The following is a 26,970-nucleotide window of genomic DNA, read 5'->3' as shown; positions in this document are numbered from 1 at the left end:
CTCCAGGTATTGCCCATGTTCTGGCCTACAAATCAGGATCTAGATGTTTCCACGCCTGTCCCTGAAGAGCTCACAAGCCACAGTCAGTCTGATTTTTTCACTGGAGCAGTGGGGAAGTTGGCCTGGGTATCATTGTATGAGACCTCTGGATTTCCTCAAGGGCTAGATTGGCAGGAGCAGTGATTGTCAGCTTCTCCTCATCACTTCACCTGAATCACCCCATCAATGACAGGTATCTTGTTTCAGTAAAAGAAACTTGATGTCTCCTCTCATGGCCCTTATTTAAGTAACTGTTGTTAACAGTTACACTTCATTAGAAAAATACATCTTTGGTTTTCATTTTGGCATTGTTCTTTCCCTTATAATGATTAAAAATCTAATTTGTAGTTCAAAAGAAGGTACTATATGGCCTGAATAGGAATATATTCTTTCTAGAGAGTCTCCTGAAATACAGTGCTGTGTTTATTCATTTAACAAAATGTTTACTAAGCACCTACTATATGCCAGCTATTTGGTATATTAAATTGAGTATGACATGGACTTGGCCTCAAGACACTGTTGGTCTTGTTGGAGAGGAAGATCTTAGCAAGATAGTTGCCCTGATTTTTCATCTGGGTGTCCCTGTCTCAACTCCTTCCTACATTCAAACTTCCAAGCAGTGACCAGAATGAGATTTCTAAGATCATGTTATTCCCCTATGAATTCATTCAATGGCTTTCAGTTGACTTCCAAAAAAAACAAAAAAAATTTATAATTTCTTGGTATGCCATGTGAGATCCTGCACCATCTGTCCCCTCACTCCTGTTTCACCAGTCCTAATCCTTGCCCCGACTTCTCTTGGAACTTCCTCTAGCCAGTGCGAACAGGGTGCAGCTCCCCACCAGGACAGGAGGTATCTCTCATGTCTACCATACAACCCTGTTATGGGGCTCCCAGGCCCCAAACCAAACATGTGCCTAAATATTCAGACTCATTTCTCACGTCTTCTAAGTCATCATCTCTGTGAATACTTAAGGTCACAAATCCCATTGTCCCCTAGGGACACTACCACCTTTGAACCATCAGTGGCCCCCATAAAGTGTTCTTTCACTTGATTATGACTTTTATTACATATTTTCTTATATATCTGTCTCCCCTACTGCATCCAGTCCTAGATGTAAAACAGGAGCTGAATGAATGAAATAAAATATATAACACATATTCTAAAACCCCAAGTTGATGTTCCTGGTCCTCTGATGGTATGCTGATGTTAACAAAACCTAGCATTTTTCCAGTATTTTGAATGTGCTGGACGCTTAAGTGATTTGGACAAGGACAGTTTAAGTGGCAAAGTGGGGATATGGTTTCCAAAAGTCCACTGTCTGAGCTATATGAATCTGCAGTTTGGGGTTCTCACTGTCTGACTTCTGATCTCGATTTGGGGTAGTTAGACTGTGATATGCAACCAAGATCCGTTGGCCAGATGTGAGAGGAAAGCATTTATCTGAGAATTTGGGCATTTTAGAAGATTTAACAAATAGGCATTTGGCAATATAAAGTGACCTTATCAAATCCTCATCACAGTGAAGTATCAAGTAGTGAAAGGAACACCGATCTCAGTGTTAGAAAACCTGACTTCAAATTCCCCCTTCTATCCAAGTGTTTGACAGTACATAAGCTTTTTCTTTTTCTCTTTTTTAAATTTCTTTGGCCCTGTTCTGAAAATTGAGGGGAATTAGACCAAATTATTGGTATCTGATGTCCCTTCCAGCTTTAAAGCCTCTTTATCTATGTGCTCATCCATTCACCGTCAGCACATTCACTGTGCCAGACCCCAGGCCAGCTGCTGGGGAGAGCATGATGATCTGGGCAGCCACAATTCTGACATTTCAATGAATCTTACACTTATATTTAATGACATCCTATGAGTTTAACTTGCAAGAAAACTGAGTTCAGGAAGTTAAGAGAGAATTTTACTTCTGGCTTAGCTAGGCAAGCCAACATTTAATTGCTAAGGAATACTAAAGCAAAAATGTCCAAATTGAGTGATTTTTTTTTTTTTTAAGTAAAAGGAGCAAAGGACTTCAGTTTGACCCTTAGAAGCGCCCCACCCCCCCACCCCCCCGCAATTCTTTCTTTGATGAGAATTTTCCCAGAGGGACTCTGTCAACTTCGCCATATATCCGGTATGTCTTCTTTGGCTTGCATCTGTCTCCAAGCAGACAGAGCAGAGGCAGGCTGTCAGGCACTCGGCTTTGGAGAGTGAGTTCTCTTAAATTATTACTGTGTCAAGCTCACCTTTCACCAACTCATTGCTTTATCCTTCTCAGGGCTATAATTTTCTAACCCTTTCGGTGCTTTGGGGAAATAACATTAATATAGAGAAGTATGTACCAAAGCGGAGCTCCCCATGGCTTACAAATTAAACAATTTGCAGATCTTTTTGGGTCACTGCATTTCATTTAGGAAGGATAGGATTGCTAAGAAACTCTGCCTTCCTGTTTTGCTGGTGAATGGCAGTGGACTCAAGCACACAAGTATGTGTGTTTTGTGTATTTATTGTACATTCTCTGCTGACAGATTTCTCTTACCTAAAGTAATGTTGTCTACATATAAGATTTCAAATCTTACATTTGTTTAAGTTTTGTAAATATTTGCTTTCATTGTTAAGTATGCATCTGGGCAGCTCAGAACTCTCTACATAGGGAAGAAGTTGAACAGGTGTGGTGATGTGTAGTCATATGGGACATTGGAGGCATTAAATTAGACCATGATGTAATTGTTTGGTTCTTTGAAAGGCTTTGGCAAAAAGCAAAACCAGCAAAATGGCAAGTTATTTGAATATGTGGTGAAATTTCTTGTTTCACAATTCCTTAATCCATTTTAATAAGGAGTAAGAAATGGAAACATGCTCAAAAATCCCTGATCAATTTGAAATTAAATGAAAATCTAGAAATCAAATCAGTTTCTCCTGGTTTAAAAACAGCTCCTTTCAGAAAAGAAAAATCCCATAGTCCAATGTAGTGTTTACAAATTCATTCACATGACAAGTAAATTTTTGGACCATTGACAAGGAAAACAATAAAGTAGAAAGTATTGTGATTAATCTTTAGCCTGAGTCATTGGTCATGTCATACATTGTCTCCTTATCCCTGCCATTTCCCCTCCCTACTCATAAGTCCTCTTTCATACCAATGTTATTGTCTAAGTTATGTAGACAGTGACCTACTTCGGTTAGTTTATATTTGTAGATTTGAACTCCCCTTCCCTTTTAAAAAAATTACAGTGATTGTATCATAAAACTTCTCTATAATTTATTTTATTTTTAAAGATTTTCAATTGGAGATATTCTAGGACTCTATAACTTAGAAGGTTGGGGTAATTATCATTTTAAAAATTATTGTTCCATAATATGTTTTTTTGTTTGTTTGTTTGTTTTTTACATATTGTCTAAATCTTGAAATTTTCATTTAGATTTTTCCTTTGGAGTTCTCGTTTATTGAGATTCTGAGTATATGTCTTAAACTCATTTTGGAATATAAAACCATGAGATGAAACTGTCATTTAATAAGTCTGTATCTCAAGTAAACCAGTATGTATTTATTGCCATTCATGACTTCCCTTAAGTCTTTTACCATCTAGTTGGGGTAGATGGCTTGAGCAAACATCCAGGTGTCTTTCCAATGACTTTTTTTTAATGCATTTTTTATTGTGAACTTTAACATACATACATAACAGTGATAACTTTCAAAGTATAATTTAACAAGTAGTTAGGGAACAAATTTCAAAGAATGTCATGGGTTACAGTTCCACAATTTCAGCTGTTTCCATTATTGCAAAATATGACATGTGTACAGAAAGATGTTAACTTTCGATGTGTAGCTCAGCAAGCAGTTATATAGGTAATTTCAAAAATTGTTTTATGAGTTACAGTTCCACAGTTTCAGTTCTTTCCTTGTTATACAATATAGTGCATATACAGAAAGGTGAAGACTTTCAAAGCACAATTCAGTGAGTAGCTAAAGAGCAAATTTCAAAGTATGTTATATGGTAAAATTTCACCATGTCATTTACCTCATTCCAGCTAGTCCAACACCCCAGCATCTAAAAATATAAATATATACTTATATAAAGTTTCAGTATTCATAGACCTTTGTTCAATCTTACCTTGTTTGTTGCTACTCCTTCCTCTCATGTAATCTCCTTTTCCATCTTCAGGGGTGTCAAGGCACTGAGCACCCTAACTTGTTCATATTGATAGGGGGGTGTCAAAAGTATGGGGATGGGGGCTGCATTTGATTGTTGTTCTTAAAGAGGCTATTGCCTCTGGGTTTTAGGACTTGTCTGGCATAGGAATACTCTGGTGGAGTTAAGTTTCTGAGAGATAAAACTTAGTGAGTGAATCTTTTATAGAATCTCAGGTGGGGACCTAGGTATTTGGGGACTACTTTTGGTAAGGGCATAGCATACTGTGGCCATTTGGGATGTCTAGCTGCAGCTTGCATAAGAGAAACCTCCAGGATAGCTTCTTGACTCTATTTGAGATCTTTCAGTCACTGTGATCTCAGCTTGTTACCTTACTTTTTCCCCCTTTTGGTCAAGTAGGCATTTTTAATCCCTCACTGCCAGGGCCAGGCCCATTCCTGGGAGTCATGTTCCTCATTGTAAGGGAGATTCATTCCTCTGGGAGTCATGTCTCTCGTCAGGGGCAGGTTAATGAATTTATTTGCCAAAATGGTCTTAGAGAGAGAAAGGCTGCATCTGAGCAACAAAAGAGGCTCCCTGGAGGTACTTCTTAGGCATAATTATAGGAGGGCCCAGCCTCCCATTTACAACACTAAGTTTCAGAAGAGCAAGCCTCAAGTCGAGAGCTTGATTTATTAAGTAATGGATTCCTAACTTCACTTAATACATATTCTATCCCAAGATCAATGGTCAATTTCTTACATTATCTTCACTTTCCCCATACTTTTGACACCCCCCATCAATATGAACAAGTTGTCTTTCCAATGACTTTTTTTAATGCATTTTTGATTATGAACTTCAACATATATACATAACTGCTAACTTTCAAAGTATGATTTAACAGTAATGTCTACCCTTTCATTTATGATTTTGTTTATATGGGTCTTTTCTCTTTTTGACTTTGTCAGTCAGGCTAAGGGTTTGTCAATCTTGTTGATCTCAAAGAACCAACTTGGGGTTTTATTTATTTTCTTTTTTATTGTTGTTGTTGTTGTTGTTGTTGTTTTCCAGGTCATTTATTTCTGCCTTAATCCTTGTTATTTCTCTTCTACTTGCTTTAGGATTAGTTTGCTGTTCATTTTCTAGCTTCTTCAGTTGTTCCATTAGTTCTTTGATTTTACCTCTTTCTTCCTTTTTAATGTACACGTTTAGAGCCATAAATTTCCCTCTCAACACCGCCTTCACTGCATCCTATAAGTTTTGCTATGCCATGTCCTCGTTTTCATTCATCTCTAGCTATTTAGCAATTTCGCTTGCAATTTCTTCTTTGACCCACTGATTGTTTAGGAGTATGCTGTTTAACCTCCAGATACTTGTGAAAGTTTTACGTCTTTGATGGTTATTGACTTCTAGTTGCATTCCATTGTTGTTAGAGAATGTGCTTCGAATAATTTCAATCTTTTTAAATTTATTGAGGCTTGTTTTATGCTCCAGCATGTGATCTATCCTGGAAAAAGTTCCATGAGCACTAGAGAAGAATGTATATCCTGGTAATTTGGGATGTAATGCACTGTAAATATCTGTTAAATCTAATTCATATATCACATTGTTTAGAATCTCAATTTCCTTATTGGTCCCCTGTCTGGTTGATTTATCTATAGGAGAGAGTGGTGTATTGAAGTCTCCCACAATTATTGTGGAAACATCTATTGCTTCCTTCAGTTTTGCCAATGTTTGTCTCACGTACTTTGGAGTGCCTTGATTGGGTGCATAAACATTTATGATTGTTATTTCTTCTTGGTGAATTGTCCCTTTTATTAGTATGTAGTGTCCTTCTTTGTCTTTTATGACATCCTTGCATTTAAAGTTTATTTTATCTGAGACTTGTATTGCTACCCCTTCTTTCTTTTGGCTGTAGCTTTGCATGGAGTAATTTTTTTTTTCTCCATCGTTTCACTTTCAATCTCTTTGTGTCACTGGGTCTAAGATTAGTTTCTAGTATGAGCATATTTATGGTTTATATCTTTTAATTGGAGAGTTTAATCCATTCACATTCATTGTTATTTCTGTGAAGGCAGTTCTTGAATCAGCTATCTTATCTTTTGGTTTTTATTTGTCAGATCTATTTTCCCCCTCTTTATTTTCTTTAAGTTACCCTTATTAATACCCTTCAATTCTGTGCCCTTCTCCAGGCCACTCTCTCTTGTCTTTTTTTCTCAGCTGGTAGAGCTCCCTTTTGTATTCCTTGTAGGGCAGGTCCCTTGTTAAAAAAATCTCTCAGCATTTGTGTTTCTATGAAAATTTTAAACTCTCCCTAAATTTTGAAGGAGGGCTTTGCTGGATAAAGAATTCTTGGCTGGCAATTTTTCTCTTTCAGAATTTTAAATATGTCATACCACTGCCTTCTCACCTCCGTGGTGCCCGCTGAATAGTCACTACTTAGTCTTATGTTGTTTCCCTTGTATGTGGTGAATTATTTCTCTCTTGCTGCTTTCAGAACATTATCCTTCTCCTCAGCATTTGACAATCTGATCAGAGTATGTCTCAGAGTAGGTTTATTTAGATTTATTCTATTTGGAGTTCATTGGGGATCTCTGATTTGCATATTTAAGCCATTTAGAAGGGTTGGGAAGTTTTCTCCAACAGTGTTTTCAAATATCTTCTTAGCCCTTTACTCCACTCTTCACCTTCTGGAACATCAATGATTCTTATATTTGTACACTTAATGTTGTCATTTTCCTGAGATCCATTTCAAATTGTTTTCATCATTTGTTCTTTTGTGCTTTCAACTTCCATCAACCTGTACTCAAGGTTTCTAACTTGTTCCTCTACCTCTTCAAATATGCTGTTATGTGTCTCAAGAATATTTTAAAATCTTTTTTATTGAGATTGTTCACATACTGTACAATTATCCAAAGATACAAAGTGTGCAATCAGTTGCCCATGGTCCCATCATACAGCTGTGTATCCATTACCACAATAATTTTTTCTCAGTTTTTAGAACATTTTCTCAAATCCTCCCATATCCCTAACTACCCCCCCCCTCCATTATTGTTTCATCGTATTGGTATAGTACATTTGTTATTATTAGTGAAGGAGTGTTAAAATACTACTAACTGTAGTACATAATTTGCAATAGGTATGTTTTTTTCCTATATGCCCCTCTATTATTAACTTCTAGTTATGGTGTCATACATTTGTTCTAGTTCATGAAAGAGATTTCTAATATTTGTACAGTTAGTCACAGACATTGTCCATCACAAGATTCACTGTTTTATACATTCCCATCTTTTAACCTCCAACTTTCCTTCTGGTGACATACGTGACTCTGAGCTTACCCTTTCCACCACATTCACACACCATTCAGCACTGTTAGTTATTCTCACAATGTGCTACCATCACCTCTGTCCATTTGCAAATGTTTAAGTTCACCCTAGTTGAACATTCTGCTCATAGTAAGCAACTGCTTCCCATTCTTTAGCCTCATTCTATGTCTGGTAACTTGTATTTCATGTCTATGAGTTTACATATTATAATTAGTTCTATCAGTGAGACCCTGCAATATTTGTCCTTATGTGCCTGTCTTACTTCACTCAATATAGTTCCCTCAAGTTTTCTTTATCAACCCATTTTTTTAAAGATGGTTTTGTTCATGCACCATACATTCCATCCTAAGTAAACAATCGATGGTTCCCTGTATAGGCATGTATTTATGTATTCACCACCATCACCACTGTCTATATAAGGACATCTCTATTTCTTCCACAAAGAAGGAGGAAGAGTCAAAGAAGGTAGAGTGACAAAAGAAAAAGAAGAAAGAAAGAGAGAAAAATAAAGACATGACAGCTAGGAAGCAGCAAAAGGAAAGATAACATTAAACTAAAGTAAAATAGAGAGTCAGACAACATCACCAATGCCGAGAAGTCCCATATTCCTTCCTTATGTCTTCCTCTTATATGCATTTAGCTTTGGTATATTGCCTTTGTTACATTACAGGAAGCATAATAAATGTTTCTGTTAATTATAGTCTCTAGTTTTCATTGATTGTATTCCTCTTTCAACCATACTCACAGTCATCTTTGTTCAGTGTACCTACATTGCTATGCTACTATCACTCAAAATTGTATTCCAAATCTCTCACTCCTGTCTTTTCTGATCTGTCTGTAGTGTTCCCTTTAGTATTTCCTGTAAAGCAGGTATCTTGTTCACAAACTCTGTCATTGTCTATTTGTCAGAGAATATTTTAAGCTCTTCCTTATATTTGAAGGACAGTTTTGCCGGATATAGGATTCTTGGTTGGTGGTTTTTCTCTTTCAGTATCTTAAATATATCACCCCACTTCTTTCTTACCTCCATGGTTTCTACTGAGAAATGTGCACATAGTCTTATTAACTTCCTTTGAATGTGATGGATTGCTTTTCTCTTGCTGCTTTCAGGATTCTCTCTTTATCTTTGATGTTTGATAAATCTGATTATTAAGTGTCTTGGCCTAGGTCTGTTCAGATCTGTTCTGTTTGGGGTACACTGCACTTCTTGGATCTGTAATTTTATGTCTTTCATAAGAGATGGCAAATTTTCATTGGCTATTTCCTCTATTATTGTTTCTGCTCCTTTTCCCTTCTCTTCTCCTTCTGGGGCACCCATGACATGTAAATTGCTGAATTTCATGTTGTCATTCAATTCCCAGAGATATTGCTCATATTTTTCCATTATTTTCTTGTGTAGGCTTTCAGATATCTTGTTCTCCAGTTCCTGAGTGTTTTCTTCTGCCTCTTGAGATCTGCTATTGTATGTCTCCATTGTGTCTTTCATCTGTTGTGTTGTGCCTTTCATTTCCATAGATTCTGCCAGTTGTTTTTTTTGAACTTTTGATTTCTACCTTCTGTACACCCAGTGTTTTCATTATAATATTCATCTCTTTTGCCATATCTTCCCTAAGCTTTTTGAATTGATTTAGCATTAGTTGTTTAAATTCCTGTATCTCAGTTGAAGTGTAAGTTTGTTCCTTTGACTGGGCCATAACTTCGTTTTTCTTAGTGTAGGTTGTAGTTTTCTGTTGTCTAGGCATCTAGTTTCCTTGGTTACCCCAATGAGGTCTTCCCAGACCAGAACGGGCTCAGGTCTCAGCAGGAGGCAATATTTAGTATCAGATTTTCCTGAGGGTGTGTCTTAGAGGCTTGGCACACCCTGTGAGGCTTCAAGTCACTGTGTTTTTCTGCCCAGCACTTGGTACCTGTCAGCGTGTCACTCCAGACTGATGTAAGGAGGTGTGCCCTGTGGCTGTTTTCCCCCAGGCTCTGGTGTCTGGTTCTGAGTAGAAGGTGGGTAGTAGAGCTTAGCACCACCTTCTTCCTCTTAGGGAAAACATACCCCCTAGGGGGATGTCATTTGCATTTGAATAGTCTCTCTGACTCTGCTATCTCTACCCTTGTCTGTGTCAGAGCACTGGCGGCTGAAAACGGCTGAGGCTTTTTCCACTGAGCCAAAAAAGGGACGTAAATCCCCCCTTCAGGGCCAGTCTGCGGCACCCCACAGTTCTGCCTGTCACCCAGAGGCAGCACCTGGTCCTCTGGGCTCCCCTTCCCTCCCAGAGAGGTCCTCCTGCTCTCCAAAGTCAGTCGTCACCAAAAGCCTCTGTCTGCTTGTTGGGGATTCGTAGCTTGTATTGAGCAGTCCACGTTTGTTAATTAAAACCTCAGTTGGAGCTGGGCGGAGCTATATTCACTTGCTTGGAGAGTGCTGCTGTCTATCACTGCAAGGCTTTGCAGTTTGGGCTGCCAGTGGGGGAAGGCAGCTCTAACCTTGGATGTGCAGTTTTTACTTACAGATTTTATGCTGCAATCTCGGGCATTACTCCCAATCCAGGCTGGTGTATGATGTGTGGACAGTCACGATTGTCCCCCAGCAGTTATTCCAGATTATTTACTAGTTGTTCCTGGTTGTTTATTAGTTGTTCCAGGGGGACTAATTTCCACTCCTCTTCCTGTCACCATCTTCTTCCGTCTTCAAGAATATTTTTAATTTCATCAACAGTGTCTTTTATTTCTGTAAGATCTGCTATTTTTTTAAATTTACTCTTGCAAATTCTTCTTTATGTTCTTCTAGGGTCTTGTTAATGTCCTTTATATCTTGATCCATGACATTGATGTTTGCATGTACTTCTTTGATTAATTGCTCCAAGTTCTGTGTCTCCTCTGGCTTTTTAATTTGGACCTTTGGGTTATCCTTATCTTCTGGTTTCTTCATATGCTTTATAATTTTCTGTTATTTTTGGCCTCTTGGCATTTGCTTATCTCGATAGGGTTCTTTTAGTATATGCAGGATTATTTGAACATTTATCTATAATTTGGCAGAGCTACAACTTGATGGAGTGAACTTTCCCTGACCTACCAGCAGATGGCGCTATTGAGCCACCTCTTCCCCTCAAGCCAGTTCTCCACCAACTTCGTGTATGCACTGAGAGGGGGTCCAAACCACGTGGAAGTCCAATCAGTGCACTAATTTTCCATGTGCATGGAGGACTGCCAGCCCTGTGGGTCAAGGCATACCTTGCACAGTTTGGCAAGGAGTCCACTACAGGATGCAGTGGTCCCGGCCATTCCCAGGGCTGCAGGTGGAGTACTCTTGGGCTGCAGAGCTGCACGTCTCACCCTCCAGCTCAAATGTCCCACAGTCGCTCTCTGCCATCCCTAGGATTGGGGGAGGGCTCCTGGCACTTCTGTGCGGCTCCCCTGCCTCTACACTGTGTACACCATGGGCTTCTGTGGAGGAAGAGTGGATGCTGTCACAAGCCTGCTGATTCCCGAATTCCCTCAAGGAGGCTCTCGGCTGCAAAGCTGTGAAGGGTTATCTCCCCAGCGAACTGCAAAGATGGCTGCATGGGGCATAGAAAGCTGTCCCTTCTGTGCTGTCTGCCTGCTCCAACCGCCAGTCCCTGGCATGCAGGCTCTTGGCTGTGGGTCTGTGAAGGGTTATCACACATGCCAGGTACTGAGGAGGGTACCCGGGGTATGGAAGGTTACTCTTCTCCCGCTGTCAGCTGGCTCCAGCTGCCTGTTCCCTGGCGGCGTTCTGGGCTGAACACTCACACATCTCTAAATGTAGCCTCTCAGTTTCTCCAAGTACACATTCACTATGAGTGTAGAAGTCCCTGCCCAGCTGGTGGAACCCTGGAACTGCTGTTCTGGAGTGCTTTCTGTTCTTTAGCTAGTGCTTTTCACGGAAGAGAGTTTTGCTCTCTGTCTCCTAATCTGCCATCTTCCTGGAATCTCCAACGACTTTTTGAGAGACTGACTCTAAGAGGCAGGCAAAATACTAGATTAAGTGAATATGGCTTTAAAAGCATTTGCCCCTGTCTTCTAGGGATTTAGAGATGAGATGTCATTAACAGCAAAAGGCAATGTATGCTAAGTGACAAGTGACTCATGGCCATCACCTTGGACCGGGGTTATCCACGAAGATTTCTTGGGTGTACAATTTGAGTTGAAGTAGAAGGAATTGAAGGATGCATAGAGTTTGAATAAACAAAGCAAAAGAGAAAGGCAAAGAAGTCAGATAACGTGGTGTGTCTGGAGAGCAGTGCTGCATCACAGAGCTTGGTACAAGTTGGTGGGAAAAGTGTTGAAAGACTTAGTGCCTGATTCTGGAGGACCACCAGCAGTAGCATGGGTCATTAAGGCTTTATCCTACAGGCAAATGAACATTGAGCTCCTTACAATTAACTTATATGAGCTATGTTATTTATATTAATGAAAGAGAAAAAATATTGTAGCTCATCTTTTATGTCAGATATTTTTAAAATGTACACATTGCTACTGGATGTGAACTGATTGTTTTATGTGCCTGAAAGAAAATCTGAAATTTCAACTAAGTGCATCACTGGCTTTATCACACAAATACAAAATCAAGTATGATCTAAGTATGTGAGATGGAGGGGATTCCAGTCTAAAGATATGTTAGAAACTGAGAGTCAGCACTTAAGGCTTTATAAAGTTAAAATTTTTTAACATGTTGAAACTAAACAAGTTTATATGAGTCAATGTTTTTGACTAATTTGGCTAAATAATCCAACATTCAGTTAATTCAATCCAACAGTTAAAATATTGGTACATGTCAACACAGACTTTAGACTCTAAAGAGCTCCTTCAAAGCTGTAGACTTTTTTTTTCTCTAAGAGTTGTTTTGTTAATTTAGACAATATTTTTAATGTATCCTTCCCTTCACAAATGATAAATAATGATGTTAAAAATAAACACACTTAAAGAGAGTTGTCCTCCCTCTAATTACTTGCATGCATTTTAAATGTTTCTAATTTTGATCAGACAAGCAATCTGATTTCATTGAGTCTAAATTAGTGTACCTGTCCCCTTGTTCCTCATCACTGTTCAGGGTCCCCCTCCCCCTTTGCTTATTTTTTTGGAGAGGATGGAAGAACAGGTGTGCTTCTTCCCCATGGTTAATGAAGTAGACATGATTAGAAAATCTTTGTCTGTGGAAACATGAAATGTACACAGATCTCACGAATGTTAAAAAGTTCTTGGTGTCTTTCCTCCAAATTATCTGGGATCAAGAAACTGCTGCTCATGGGTTAAATCCAGCCTGTTGCCTGTTTTTGTAAACAAAACACAACCAGTGTAAGATAGCTACACTCATTCATTTATTATGCATTGTCTACAGCTGCTTCCACGCTGCAGTGGCAGGACTGAGCAGATGTGACAGAGATCCTATGGCCTATAAAGCCTAAAATATTTATTATCTGGCCCTTTCCAGAAAAGGTTTGCTGACCCCTGGGTTAGATGGTATTGGATCATTGGTGTAGTCACTGGTATCAAACATTAGCTTTACCTTATACATGTGTACTTCAGACTTTCAAAGCACTTTTAGAAACATTTCATTTGAAACACCTCATAAGATAGCATATGTAAAAAGAAAGTTGCTTCAGAGATTGCAAGGCCTTAAATAAATGGCAGTTATCAGCTTTCCATGAGTATATAGTTAGGCTTTTTTTTTTTTTTTTTTTTTTAAGTATATTTTTTCCCCAGGGGCAGGGACCATAGCTAAACTGTTCTTGTCACCCCAGCACCTGGTTCAGGGTTCAGCAAAAAACAAGCTCCCCCACCATGGGTGCTGATGTTGTTAACATAAATGGCTTTTTCTTTTCTTTTTAATTTTTTTTTTTTATTTTTACAAACAAACATTCCCTGTCCACCCTGATTCCACCCCTTGGTAACCTGTAGTCTGCTTTCTATCTTTTCTATGTTTGCTATTTCTAGTCATCTCTTATAAGTGATAACATACAATAATAGTTAGGTTTTAATGCACCAGTTTTACAGTTAAAGAAGCTGAGGCTAAAGGAAATTCCTGCTCCACATGGCCTAGATGACACCAAAATATAATGTAAGGCATCTAACCTCTGCCCCCGTCATCTTTTCATTATGCCAGGATTCCCAAACTTAATGAGTTGTTAATGCATGGAGAGGAGGGGGAAAGGTTTCCTTGATCAGAGAGTATTTCTTCCTCTTGAAACTTACTATGAACATTAATATATGCAGGACTCTCAACAATCCTGCAATGAAGAAATCTATTTAACCGTATTTTCCTCACTTTTTTTCCAGTCTCAGTTTAGCACAGATAAGACCCTCTCCCCTCCCCAAATCTGTTTCTTAACATTCCATGGACACCAATTTGGGAAATCCTCCTATATACTCTGATGCCTCAAAAACGAGTTGCCATTGGAATCCACTTTATCCTTTATTTCCGAAAGCATGATTTTTCTCCTGTCCCTTCCAGTGCATGATATCTTCTTAAAATATGTAGATTTGCCACAACAGGCAAGTGTTTACCTTTTTTAAAGTTTTTAAGGAATACATTTTAGAAAACTAGAAAATTAAATTAGCAAAGGAGGAAGTAGAACAGAAGAAAAACTACCCCATTCAGCACCTGCTTGCTGTTTAGTATAAACTCTTTCAGAATTTTCCATATAAAAATATGCTGTTTTAAATAAATAAACAATTTTGGCCTACATGCTGCTGGTTAACCCACTTTTTCACTTAAATATATAATGGAGATCATTCAAAGTTAGTAAAGATAATCCTCTACCTTCTTGCTAATGTTATCAATGTGATCCACTGCATGGATCTAATGTCATTTTTTTTGAGGGGGGGGGCATAAATCTGGAAAATTCACAGATATATAAGTGCTTAAAAACACACTCTTTTTTTGTTGTTTTGTTTATATACATATATGTTTTTATTGTGAACTTTAACAAATATACATAACAGTGATAACTGTCAAAGTACAATTTCACAAGTAGTTAGAGAACAAATCTCAAGGAATGTCATGGGTCACAGCTCCACATCTTCAGCCATTTCCATTATTGTAACATATAACATACATACAGAAAGGTGTCGTCTCTTGATGTACAGCTTAACAAGCAGATCACAGAGGTAATTTCAAAAATTGTTATGGGTTATATTTCCACAATTTCAGTTCTTTCCTTATTGTGCAATACAAGGTATACATGGAAAGGTGAAGACCTTCAAGGCACAAGTCAATGAGCAGCCATAGAGCAAATCCCAAAGGATTTGATAGGCCACAGTTCTACCATGTCATTTTTAATCGAATCCCCTATTGTTGGATAATCAGGCTGTTGGCACCTTTATTTGGCTGGAATGACTTCCTACTGGATGTCATGGACACTTTGGAATACTTGAGGCCACTTTCATTATTTCCTCTCCAAGATCCGCCCCCCACTGCCTCTTTGCACCCTGAGCAGTTGTACTGTGCTGCCTGGTGAACCCACTTCCCTTCAGGCCCCAACTTCCTTTTCTCACAGTGTTTCTGCAACCTGACCATCGGTCGTCTTGTAGTTTTGTCCATTGATGATTGTTTTATGAATCTGCTACTAAATTTGGGGGCCATAAAATGGCATTTTTCTAATTCTATCCCTTGATCTCTTACTTGTTTTCTCATAAAGCAATACACAAAGAGGGAGACCTTTCCCAGAATCAACAATTCAATAAAAGTAAAAATTTCAGGCCTGGTATCTGGGAGAGTGGCCAATTGTGCATCTGCCGAGGAAATGAATCCAATTCAAGCTGGAGTCCTACCAGGAAAGAGATGCAGCACCTTCCCAGCTGCCTTGGGTTTGTTTCAAAATGTGGTAACCATTAAACAAGGGTTTGGCCAAATGACAGTGAGAGTGCTCAGCTGAATTCTCCACTGAGTGTAGAGGACAAAGGACAAACCCAGAATCTTAAGTCTTAATTCTAGTCAAATAAAAAAAGTCTTAAAATAATGTTGAGGCTTTGTGCAAGAGGCTTAAATACACAGACACATACACATACTGAACAGGCTTCATGCTTGTTTTCCAGCTGTGTATTCCATTGCAAATGCCTTGCCAGGTAAAGTCAGGTAAGAGTGGGTCATTGATGTAGATGGCTGACTTGCCTCAAATGTGGTAATTTGAGAAATCATTCACTTGGCCATTGCAAATCAATCACTTGGCCATTACAAACTTAGCAACAATAATTTTTATCAAACGATCCAAATATTCCAACATTTGAATTCCAGGTACTCTGACAGGCTAATGAGGAAAGATTTTGGGAGGCAGAGTATGACCTGAGGAGATCCAAGCTCTATAGTTCCTTAGTCTAGATGCCCCTTATTAAATTTTGTTTTAAAGTAATATGGTTTTCAAAAAGAATACATTCTACTTTTTTACATTTGTAAAAAGAGCAAAAAATGTAATATTAAGAATTCATAGCATTCCTTTGTTTAGCCGAATCTTTACTGAAGACCTACTGTGTGCTGCTCCCTTCAGTCCAAACTACCATCATTTCCTGTTTAGACCATTACAGTGGTTTCCCCACTTCTCTTGTACCCTTCTAACTCATTCTCCTCACATTCATGTTAGGCGGTCTTTTTAAATTCTAAAATTATGAAGATTTTGATGCACTTGCTTCATACGCCTACCTCCCTTCTGCCTTTGAAATATTTCAGTACAAATCCAAGCCATCATAATTTCACATCTCAATATTTTATTATGCATATCTAAAAATAGGGATTTTTTTTTACATAATTACGATGCCATTAAGCCCCCTACAATTAACAATAATTCCTTAGTATCATCTAGTACCTAGTTCACATTCAAATTTTCCCACTTGTTTCAGAAATGTGTTTTTACTGCTGATTTGATTGAATCAAGAGCCAAACAAGGTCTGCAGATTACCTTGTATTGTTATAGTTCTTAGGTTTATTAATGTTAGTTTCTTCTTTAATCCCTCCTCCCACCATACTATTGATTTGTTGAAGAAACTGGGTCAGTTGTTCTATAGAATGTCCTAGAAGCAATGTGGTTTCTGAATTTGTCTGTTTGCTTTCACTTGGTAGTAGTGTTCAATGTCTTCCTCTGCCTTCTAAATTCCCTGTAAACTGTATGTTAACTCGAAAATTTAAATAACTTAAAATTCATTTTTTTTGGCAAAAGTACTTCCTAATACATAAAATCATTGTTGCTAAGGTTGATTAGAGGGTTGAGGAAGTGGCTGCATGGTAAAGCTCCCACTCAAAGTTTCCTCTATTAGTTTTGTCTATTGATGATTTTTACCTGAATTAGTTATTTCGTTTGGGGTCGTAAAGTGGTGTTTTAAAAAATTCTACCACTTTGCCTACATTTAATAACTGGAATTCTTCTGTAAAGCAAGTAGGGATGTTTGGTTACCCTAAATTATAGTTCATATAGGAAAAGCAAGATAAGGGTTTTAATATTTCCTCATAATTGCTGTGTTTTAGAGTAAGGTGTTGGTTTGAGTGATCTTTTTTAAAAGTTAAGTTAGATCATGTCCATTCTGTGCTTACAGTACTCTTCGAAGATCTCCATTGCCCAGAAGATCACAGTCAAGGTACCCAGCACATTCAAAATGGCCCCTGCCTGTCTTCCTGCTCATCGAGCCACTCTGCATTCTCCATAGATAATAGCTGCGCTGGGTTCCATGTTGTTCTCCAAACTTCTCAAGCTGTTTCCTGCCTTGAGGTCTTGATATGAATGGTTCCTTCTGTCTAGATGCTCTCTTTGCCCAAGGTATGGCTAGTCCTTTCTCATCTACCGGGTCATAGTTTAAATATTACCTTTACAAAGAGGTCTTTCCTGATTGTCCAGCTAAAGTAGGTCACTTCTCACCATTATTGTCTAATCCAGACCCTGACTATTATCTCCATAGTGTTCATCTATTTCAAAAAATTTTATTTAATTTCTTACGCCCATCTCCCTTCCTAGACAGCAGCTGTATAAGGATGGCCTTAATGTCTCTTTTGTTTACAACATTAGAATGGAGCAGAGTGGTAAAACGGACTTAGTTGAGCTTTTCCCCCACTGGGCTTACAGGCTAATGGGTGATTCTGACAAACAGTAATCACCTTACATTGGGATGAATGCTGCAATTGTGGTGGGGGTAGGACGGAATACACAGAAAAACTGGAGCACACTGGAGGCATACCTCATGTGAGTTGGGGGTTATCAGAGAAGGCTCCCCGGAGAAGCTGATGTCTAAGCTGAGCTTGTAGGATGACTTGGAGTTGGGGAAACAAGAAAGAGTTTCAAGTGCAAAGGTGAGAACAAGAATTGGCAGGATCTTGTCTTTGATTATATGTGTGTAAACAGAAGTGAAGCAGAAAATTCAACTTGGTAGAGGTGGTATCATTCAGTAAGATATGGGTCCTTGGAGGAGAAATGGGAGAGGGTGAAGAATAATGAGTCCAGTTGGGAACTCTTCAAATTTGAGGTCCCCCAGAACATCCAAAGAGAGGAAGTTGAATACATGAATCAGCCATGACCGATGCAGCTGAAGTCTGGATGGAGGCAGCAGTACTCAGATTGTAATAAAAGCAATGAAACTGGATGAAGCAAACTAGGATTTAAGTTTGCAAAGCATTGCCATATTCAGCATCTGTTTAGATCCTCATGGCTGCCTGTGAGGTTGTCAAGGTCAAAGATTAACATCATTATAGATGAGAAAGTTGACCCTCAGTAATGTAAAAAAAAATCTGCCCAGTCACATGGCCAATAAGTGATACAGAAAACTATTACCTATTGTCTTTTTATTCTTCTATTATATTACATTAACCTTGATAGAGTCCAACAAGCACTATTTTTAGCTTTTCCTATCCTGTGTTTGTCATTCTTATGTTCCTTATTCTTACCTTATTTCATTTGAATATCTTTTCTTGCAAACAGAATACTTTTAGAATGGACATGCCATTTGGATATTAAAATATTCAGCAGGGTTCTAATTATTGAAATCCTATTCATTTTCAAATTAAAATTGATATACCTACCCTTCCCCAAACCAGGGATATAACTAACAGTCAGTAAAATTCTTATTGAGATTCTAACCACTAAATCAAAAATGATGTCTCCAAATAATGGTCCTGTCACTTATTAACTGTTTGATCTGAGAAAAACTGTCTCCATTTCCTCATCTGAAAAAAAAAAGGATATAATAATACTTACCTCTTCACTTTGGGAAGCTGTTGAATTAAAAGAGCTCATATATGAAAGCACTTTGTAAATTGTAGAACTGTGCAAATGGAAGCCATTGCTTATATTAATGACTTATACTAGGAGTAGTATACTGTAATAGTTAAGCACTTAAGTTCTAGAATCAGACTGCCTTGTAGTCCAAGCCATGTGACCTAGGGTAGTATCTTAATCTCTCTAAGCTGCAGTCTACAAAGTGGGGATGATTATATGTCTTCCACTTACTGTATGCATGGTGATAGCACAGTAGGCTCTTGGATATTAGCTATGATTAATCATTTATTTTTATTACACACCTTTTGGAGAATCAGCTGATATGGTTGCCATGAGTTCCCAGGAGAACAACTGCCCAAAGTGGCCAATGCTTGTTGACTAGCCATCTTTTAAGTTTATGTTAGTAAATGAAATAAATTGAATCCCTATTGCCTGAGTCTATTAGAAAATTCAGGGGTGAAAGTTTTCCTACTAGTCTTCAGGAGCCTCAGTTATTGGAATGTGAAAAAGGACATAGATTTGGTGTTCTCTTTCCAAGAGACCAAGATCAAAGCTATCTAGTTACCTAACTGTGTAAAGGGACCAAGTCTTGTTTTTGTGTGTGCTGTGCCTTTTGGAATATCCAGAGAAGTGCAGGGCATATATATTTATTCGACAATGATAGCTTGGCAAGTGGTGCTCTGGGTCCTTTGCATATATGACTTCATTGTTTCTTAATCTGGGGTGGGGGTGGACAGATTACAGAGCTACCTGATTGCTTTTCCTTCAACATTAAAAAAACTAATTTAACTTTTAAATTACAAAATAAATACATGAATATATGAACAGCGTAGAAATAGAACTAATGTGGAAAGAAGGATACAGAAAAAAAATTGAAAGCCTCCTTCATTTCTCCCTGGCTCCCACAGTCCCCCTCTCCTCCTAGGAGATTACTACAAAGAGCAGTGCATCTTTCCTGATTATGTCTGAATTAATCGGGTTTCTCCAGAGAAACAGAACTAATAGGATTATACATATTTATATTTGTATTTGTATATGTATACATATGTAAATATGAGATTCATTATAAGAATTGGCTCAATGACCATGAGGATTGGCAAGTTCGAATTCTTTAGGGCATCCACAAATTGGGAACTCCAGTGAAGGTTTCAATGAATTCCCTAGGAGATGCTGGCTGGCTGAAGTAGAGAAGGAAATTCTCCCTGCTGACTGCTGAAATCATCATTTCTCCCTTTAAGGCCTTCAACTGTTTGGATGAGACTTTTGCTGAAGGCAGTCTCCACTGTTGATTATAGGTATAATCAGCAATAGACATAATCAACTAATGATTTAAATCCAAGAAGTAACCTTACAATAACAATCAGGCCAGTGCTTGTTTGACAGAACATCTGAACATAATCTAGCCAAGCTGACACACAAATTTAACCATCATCATGTCTTCACATTTATTGAAATAAATATAGTTTTTAATATATAAAACTGGCCATATCATACATACTATTCTGCAACTTTCTTCTTTTTACTTAGGTTTTTTTTTGTGAACACTTTCCATTTTTTACCTAAAGATATTAGCAGCTGACAAATAGCACTCTGTATCAGGAACATTTTAAGTGTTTTGCATGATTTAGCTAATTTAATGCTCAGAAGTGCCCACAAAAAACAGCTATCATTATTAGTTGAATTTTACAATGCCTATATATTCTCTTCTTTTACCAAACTGGTAATTCCATCAAAATCAGGAAGATGGCCTGCTTGTAATGACCTTGTTCTCAGTGAATCCACACTGGTCCGTGGTGATCACTGCATTATTTTTTAGAAACTCAGACAGTTTATTTAATAATGTATAGAGGCATTTTGTTTCCCTTTCAAAAATGAGACATTTGCATATCTCTGATCCTCAGACACATCTTTCCTGGATGACACAGCCAAGGTGCATTAGTCAAATATTTACATTGTTGATACAATCTTCCTAAGTTATCCACAGAACTTTTGGCTAATTCATATATAAATAAATAACACTGTTAGGGCACTTTGTTTTCTGAAGCTACTCCAGTAACCTGTCAGTTGAGATATAATAACATCACGGTTTTAAAAATGCTTAAGAACTCAAATTCTAATTGAAGTGAACTCTTTCTTTCATATGCAAAAATAGTGAACTTGGCTCAAAAAATATAAAAATCAATGAGAAAGATTTAAGGGAGCAATTAATGAGATAATGTCTAGAATGCAGTTTGAGCCCCTGGGAAGAAATGTTTTTTTATATCCACAAACCATTTTTACCATTATGTTTGTTCACAAGCCATAAATCGAATTGAATTCTTTTCTGAAATCTGAGCCTGGAGGTAGGAAAAAAAAGAAGAGTCAATATTTTGTCTTTATGTATCAGAGAGATATTTAACATACATTTGAATATTTATTTGCAATGTCCTAATAGACTACAAGACCTTTTAAAAGTATATTTGACTAATATCGAATTAAAGAAAAGTACCTTCTAGCAATCACCTGAAAGTCCTTGAAACTCAGGACTTTTCTATTATTTAAAAATTGGACTGTCACATTTAGGTTGCCTTTAAGTCACTTCAGAAAGATTCTGGAAACAGAGCTCTTTGTTTGTACCTTCACCTATTTCTTTATTGACTTTGTAATTTATTTAACAGACACTGGATTCCTTTATACCATCCATCTCCAAATCTAGGACACTCTGAGTTACAGAGAGATCCAGAAAAGCTAATCTAGATAGACTTCCTAAATTGAAATTGAGCCATCCTGGTTGTCATTCTTTTATATTTGTCTGAAAACAAAGCAGAGACTATAAAGGCATTTTTACAGTAGCTCTGTTTCTAACTATGAAAAGTTATAATCCTTTAATTTCTTTAGACAAATGCAAAAGATGGAAAGTTGAACAAGTCATTTTATCCTGAGAGTCCATTTTCTGGAGCAAAGTTTCTCAAAATTTAATGAGCACACAAATCATATGGAAAGCTTGTTAAAAAGAAAATTCTGATATAGTAGGTCAGGATGGGGCCTAAAATTTTGTATTTCTAACAAGCTCCCAGTTGATGCCAAAGCTTTTGATTCATGGACCAAACTTGGGCTAGCAGGGATCTAAAATGTTTTAAAATACCAGAAGAAAAACACTATTATTTGAATTGAGCTACGTATTTGGGAAATATGAAGGAGTACATAATATACAAAGGTTTATGTCAGAAGTTAGAACATATTGAAAAGCATTCCATTTCAACACATAGAAATTAGAGCAGATTATTTGTTAAATTATTCCTTTGAAAAATTCATTTATAGTATTAATATACACATTGGAAAGAGAATTTGATACAGAAGAAACTCAACACAAACATGTTAATGGGCCTCACGGCTGCCTAGTTTTTCAAACATATTGTGCTTATTTTAGAGGAGAAATACCTGCTGATTATGCAATTATTTTATAGAGGATCTCTACCAACTGATTGTTGCTGTTTTTGTTCTTTTGCAAGATATCAATTCCTCCTTTGAACTGACCATTTTATTAATTTTTTTCTGTTCTTTTAAAATTTTAGAGATACAATGTCCCTAGATGTGTCAAAGAAAAAAAAATTCAGAAAATTCATTTGAGATGACATTTATTGAATGTCTACCATGTGTAGGGATCTGTAAAAGGCATGGGAGTTAGTTACAAAGATAAATAAGGGGGCAAGATGGTGACATACAGAGGTGTAGAATTTACTTAGTCCTCTAAAGCAACTAGTAAATAGCCAGGAACAACTAGTAAATAGTCTGAAACAACTGTTGGGGGACATCCGTGTCTGGATACACATCGTACACAGCCTGGAATGGGTAGTACAGGAGAGAGAGTGAATAGAACTGGAAACCTGATGCTGAATACAGCCTCCTCCTGAAACCTGGGCCTGTCTGGTCTGGGAAAATCTGATTGGGGTGATCAAGGAAAGCAGATGCCTAGACAACAAAAAATTACAAATCACCCTAGGAAAAATGAAGATATGGCCCCGTCAAAGGAACAAACTTACACTTCCACTGAGATATAGGAATTGAAACAACTAATTATTAATCAAACAAATCTCCTAAATCAATTAAAAAATCAAATCAATGAGTTAAGGGAAGATATGGCAAAAGAGATAAAGGATATGAAGAAGACATTGGGCAAACATAAGGAAGAACTCTAAAGTTTGAAGAAACACTTGACAGAACTTGTGGGAATAAAAGGCACAATACAAGAGATGAAAAACACAATGGAGACATACAACAGCAGATTGGAAGAGGCAGAAGAAGAGATTCATGAACTGGAGGACAGGACATCTGAAATCCTATACACAAAAGAACAGATAGGGAAAAGAATGGAAAAATATGAGCAGCATCTCAGGGAATTGAATGACAACATGAAGCACATGTCATGGATGTCCCAAGAGGAGAAGAGAAGAAAAAAGGGGCAGAAACAATAATGGAGGAAATAATCACTGAAAATTTCCTATCTCTTTTGAAAGACATGAAATTACAGATCCAAGAAGCACAGCATACCCTAAACATAAAAGATCCAAAAACACCTACACCAAGATACTTAATAATCAGATTATCAAATGTCAAAGACAAAGAGGGAATTCTGAAAGCAGGAAGAGAAAAGCAATCTGTGACATTAAAGGGAAGCTCGATAAGACTGTATGTGGATTTCTCAGTAGAAACCATGGAGGCAAGAAGGCAGTGGTATGTTATATTTAAGATAGTGAAAGAGAAAAACTGCCAAACAAGAATTCTATATCCAACAAAACTGTCCTTTAAAGGGAGAGTTTAAAATATTCTCAAATAGACACTGAGAGTGTTTGTGAACAAGATACCTGCTCATAGGAAATACTAAAGTGAGCTCTAGAGACAGATAGGAAAAGACAGGAGAGAGAGGTTTGGGGCACAATAATAGGTGATGGTAGCACAGTAATGTAAGGACACTGAACAAAGATGAGTGTGATTACAGTTGAAAGAGGAAGGATAGGGGCAAGTAGGACACCAGTAGGACAGATAGAAGATAAAGACTGGGAGTGTATAACTTAGTGAAACCTAGAATGGTCAATGATTGTGATTAAATATACCAATAGGTTTTTGCAAAAGGGAGAAAAAATTAATGTCAGCTCTGCAAGATGTTAAAAATGGGGTGATATTGGGAGAAAATACAATCAATGCAAACTAGAGTCTATAGTTAACAGCAAGATTGTAATAAGCTTCCATTAATTGTAACGAAGGGAATATACCAAAGCTAAATGTCTGTAAGAGGGGTATATTAGGGAGGAGTATGGGATTCTTGGCATTGGTGGTGTCTGACTTTTTTATTTATTTTATATTAATTTTATTTTCCCTTTTGTTGCTTTTTTAGTTGTCATTTTTTTCTTTCTTTTTCTTTTTCTTTTTACTATTTTTGCCTCTTGCTCTTTCTTTGTGGAAGAAATGGAAATGTCCCTATATAGATAGTGGTGGTAAATGCATAACTATGAGATGATACAGGGAACTGTTGATTGTTTACTTAGGATGGATGTATGGTATGTGAATAAAACCATGTGAAAAATAAACAAAGGGATACAAGTGCTGGAGAAAATGTGGAGAAAGGGGTGTACCTAATCACTGTTGGTGAGGAAGTAGAATGGTGCAGACCATCTGGAGCGCAGTGTGGTGGTTCCACAGGAAGCTAAGCATGGGGTTGCTATGTGGTCCTGCAACTCAGTTATTGGGTATATGCTTGGAAGAACTGAAAAGAGGGACATGAATGGACATTTGCACAGTGGGATTTATGGTGTCAGTATTCACAATTTGTAGTGGATGGAGGTGGCCTAAGAGTACACCGACTGATGAATGGAATGGCAAACTGTGGTATATACATACTGTGGAATATTGAGCTGCTACAAGAAGGAGTGAAGCTGTGAGGTAAATGGACATTGAGGACAGTATGTTGAGTGAAATAAACTAGAAATGAAAAGAAAAACATTATAAAGCCTCACTAATATGGACTAATTATAATGTGGAAACACTGAGAATTGAGTCTGAGAGCATAGGTTATCACGGGAAGGTTTATTGGAGAGGTTCCTAGATTGTAAACTCTTACAGCGGTTACATCTATTCCTGAGATGTGATGGCTGTTTCTAAATTCTGAGATGCTGAGTTCTTTGTGTATAACCTTGTCAGTCCCTAGAAATTTGGGTATCTGTGTGGCACCTGAGACTCAGAACCAGAGTCCAGCAACTATGAATGTCAGCATTACCCATACAGCAAATGTTAAACGGTCTGAAAAAAGAGGTCAGACTTCAATTAGAGATATGAATGAAATGGACTTGGTTAGGGCTAAAGTACATCAGACTAAAGGTAAAAGGATGATATTGACAGTGTTTTTTAAACTTCAACTTCTGTGTTAGACCAAAGGAAGAGATGTGTATTAGGTGCAAAATCTATATTTCTTTGTAACACACTACATTAGTTAGGGTTCTCTAGGGAAACAGAATCAACAAGAGATACCTATTAATATAAGATTTATAAAAGTGTCTCACACAACTGTGGGTATGTATGAGTCCAAATTCTGTAGGGCAGGCAGCAGACTGGCAACTCCAATGAAGATGTATGATGAACCCTCAGGCAGCAAACTGGCAACTCTGATGAACGTATTCGATGAACTCCTCAGGTGACGAACTGGCAACTTTGACGAACTCCTCAGGAAACGCTTCGCTGGTCAGCTGAAGAAGTGAAGGTCCCCTATCTGCCTAGCTTAAAAGTCTTCAATTGATTGGATTGAATCCAGCTGATTGCATTCTCTCATTGTGGAAGACACACCCTTTGTTGATGTAATCATTCATGGCTGCAGCCAATTGACTGATGGTTTAATAAACCAGCCACAAATGTCCTTGCAGTAACAATTAGGCCAGTGCTTGCTTGACCAGATACCTGGGTACCATTACCTGGCCAAGTTGACACATGAACCTAACCATCACACACACACTATATAATTTAATTTGTATGGTCAGTTTATTCGAACAACATAATTACATAGAACATTGAATAGGGAGTGAAATCTGGTTGATTTTTATAGGTTAGTGTGAAGCCCCAATACATCCTAGAGTAATTTGGGCAGAGAATAAAAATGTATTTGCAAAGCCCCCTTGAGGGACTGGGAGAAATGTGGAAATATTAAATTTTCCCACCTGGGGAATTAACGATATTCTTGCAAGCATTAGGGGCTACCAATTTAGAAGCCTGAGACCTCAATCTTGGGTCTTGCCCATAGGAAGTTTGTTACTGCTAAGGAGAGTCTAAGCCTACTTAAAACTGTACCCAAGAGTCACCCTCAGAGAACCTCTTTTGTTGCTCAGATGTGCCTTTCTAAGCCAAACTCTTCAAGTAAACTCACTGCACTCCCCGCTACGTGGGACGTGACTCCCAGGATGTCCTAGCAACGTGGGACATGATGACTCATGGGGATGAGCTTGGACCTGGCATTGTGGGGTTGAGAAAGCCTTCTTGGGCCAAAAAAGGGAAGAGAAGTGAAACAAAATAAAGTTTCAGTGGCTGAGAGATCTCAAATAGAGTCGAGAGGTCATTCTGGAGGGTTTTTTTTTTTTTTTTTAATGCATTATGTAGATACCCCTTTTTAGTTTTTAGTGTATTGGAATAGTTAGAAGGAAATACCTGAAACTGTTGAACTGCAACTCAGTAGCCTTGATTCTTGAAGATGATTATGTAAGTATATAGCTTACACTGTGTGACCGTGTGATTGTGAAAACTTTGTGGCTCTCACTCACTTTATACCATGTATGGACAGATGAATAGAAAAATGAGGACAAAAAGTAAATGAATAATAGGGGTGAGGTGTATGGGATGTTTTGGGTATTCTTTTTTACTCTAACTTTTATTATTACTCTATTGTGTGTGTAGTAATGAAAATGTTCAAAAATTGTGGTGATAAATGCACAGCTACATAATGACACTGTGAACAGTTGATTGTATACCGTGGATGATTGTATGGTATATGAATATATCTCAATAAAATTGAATTTTAAAAAAAGATAAATAAGATAGAGCCCTATGCTCAATAAGCAAATTAGCTAGTGGAACAGAAAGACAAGCTTATTGCTAAAAGTAATCCTGTTATAACAATAGTAAAGGGGAAATGCTTTGGGAACAAAGGACAGAAAGCAATGAATTCTGACTAGAACCAGGGCATTCAGGTGAGACTTCTTGGATGTAACATTTAAACTGAGGCCCCAAAGAGGAAGACTGTTTGAATTGTATAGATA

General features: G+C 37.7%; 1 long non-coding RNA gene across 1 annotated transcript in view; it reads left to right on the top strand.

Annotated features, from left to right (window-relative positions):
- LOC119506992 overlaps positions 1 to 26,970 on the top strand; it is a 72,338-nt gene that overhangs the window by 33,586 nt on the left and 11,782 nt on the right. Inside the window, exon 2 of the long non-coding RNA XR_005211089.1 lies at positions 17,025 to 17,245. This is a non-coding gene — a long non-coding RNA (uncharacterized LOC119506992). The remainder of the gene's footprint in view (positions 1 to 17,024; positions 17,246 to 26,970) is intronic.

The sequence above is a fragment of the Choloepus didactylus genome, chromosome 1 (assembly GCF_015220235.1).
Source record: "Choloepus didactylus isolate mChoDid1 chromosome 1, mChoDid1.pri, whole genome shotgun sequence".
In the NCBI taxonomy this organism is placed as follows: Eukaryota; Metazoa; Chordata; class Mammalia; order Pilosa; family Megalonychidae; genus Choloepus; species Choloepus didactylus.
This window is presented reverse-complemented; position numbering and strand designations above follow the sequence as displayed.